Below are 2,010 nucleotides of genomic sequence, written 5' to 3'. Positions count from 1 at the left end.
CTGAGAATTTTCAACATTCGAAAATTGTATTCTTAAAATGCGATCGCGATATCATTGTCTCAATTTGCTCGTATTAATTAGCGTTCGTTTCGCGCGACGACAGAAAAAAATGAAATATTCTAATTTTAAAAATATATGTTTCTAAAATTATATACGTAAGAAAAAGTATTATTTAAATATTCTATCTAAATAAAAATCGTATAGTATATACCGATCGAACGATACAGTTGAATAATATTTGTTTAATTTACTTCAACAATACTTGCGTATCAAAGTTTTTCGGTCGTTAAGCTCTCGGGTATGTACTGATGTTTTTAATATGTATCGCACCACGAGCAAGCCAGGGGTTTTCGTTCCCGGTCGAGCCTGTCATAATTTCCGTTCGCCAGGTCGAAGAGAACGGAGACGGTTGCGACGCCACTGTGAGCGCATCCGAGCAACAAGAGCACGCATAACGTAGATGCAACGCTCCGCAACACCGGATTGCCGAGGGCGCGCTCCTTCTCCGCAAGAACCGGAGGTGAAGGGGGCAACATCGGAGACCACGAAGAGGGGCACCGGGGGACGGGGGGCACGGGGGGAAGAGAGGTCGACCGGGATAAACATCTGAGCCCCGCCCGGCACCCGAGGCTGCACCTCATGTTGCTCTTCTCTACCTTGTCTCTCCTCTCCTCTCCTCTCCCACTTCTTCTTCTTCTTCTTCTTCTTCTTCATCTTCTTCTGCCTCTTCTTCTTCTGCTCCCTTCTCGTCTTTTCCCGCACTTCTCTTTCTCCTCCGCCCTCGACGACCGGCACACCGACATTATTAATCCTGGGTGCAGTTCACGAGTGTCGATATGTAGCATTTCGCACGTCTCGCATTTTACGGTGTTACGCCTCTTTCTGGTTTTCTTAATTGTATTTCATTTCTAAAACTTATTCGGCTCGAAACGAAACTTAACCGTGCTTCTTTTTCGACGACAGCTTGTCTTATGACACTTGCGAAAGTACAGACGATACAAATTTATTGTTTTACCGATTGACCTAAAACTGGAATTCTTAGAGAATATTTCGTGTGACGTAAGTGTTTTTCCTATATTCGTCCTCGCAATATTAAAATTGCGGTATGTCTATTCGGTTCGATGTTACTTTGCGGTAAAAAAGTAAATATCACGGTAACAAAAAGCTTCTCAGAATGATATTCCTATCTAGTATGCGAAATATTTCTGAGTTTTCGTAGAATTATTCGTTTCGTACGCTGTTTTTGCGTCATTCAGAGTCATGTGCGCGATAATACAGTGTCGGAGAACGATAGAAATCTGTGCACCGCTCAAACCCTCTTCTTTTCGCACGCGATACTTCACTTATCTATCTGACCTCGCTTCCGTTCGTCTTCATCTTTTTTCGGGCTGCATTCGATAAGCTTACTTTAGCAAAGCTCACGAGAGAGGTCCGCTTGACGCAAACTCCGATCTGGTCTACGTCTTCCATTAATACTGTAGTATAGTAAGACGCACTTGTCCAACGTTTTCAAGCGTAAAATGTGCATGTTCGTTTCGAAAATGCTACTTTGAAGATTAGATGTTCGTTTATCAGAGTCTGAAGAGCTCTTGAGATGTTTTCATCGAAACGTCCGCACTATTAGTATATTTTCCACTATAAGCACATATTCGTCGATTACAAAGTATTTGTTACAACGTTCAATAATATTACGTTTTTCGGGCGAGTAGAGAAGAAATTGTAGTTCTGAAAATTCGTCGTCCATCGTCTATGGAATTTATCCTGCTATGAGAGAAATTATTACGGGGTTCCTCCGTACGTATGCATTCTCACTGCACTTTCGTTACTCCGAAGATTTCAGTTCGTCCACGTATTGAATAGTTTACGGCTTTTAAATAAGCGGCCCTAACTTGTTCCCAAACAATTTGCTCATACCGCAGATTGCTCGTAAATAAAGATAATCTATTCTACCCGGAAGATAAAAATCGTTCGGTCTTTGCCAGTGGGGGCCGCGGAACGGGGCAACCACCA

The sequence above is a fragment of the Trachymyrmex cornetzi genome, unplaced genomic scaffold, assembly GCF_001594075.2.
Source record: "Trachymyrmex cornetzi isolate Tcor2-1 unplaced genomic scaffold, Tcor1.1 scaffold509, whole genome shotgun sequence".
Taxonomy (NCBI): domain Eukaryota; kingdom Metazoa; phylum Arthropoda; class Insecta; order Hymenoptera; family Formicidae; genus Trachymyrmex; species Trachymyrmex cornetzi.
The sequence above is the reverse complement of the archived record's forward strand: the minus strand, read 5'-3'. Positions refer to the sequence as shown.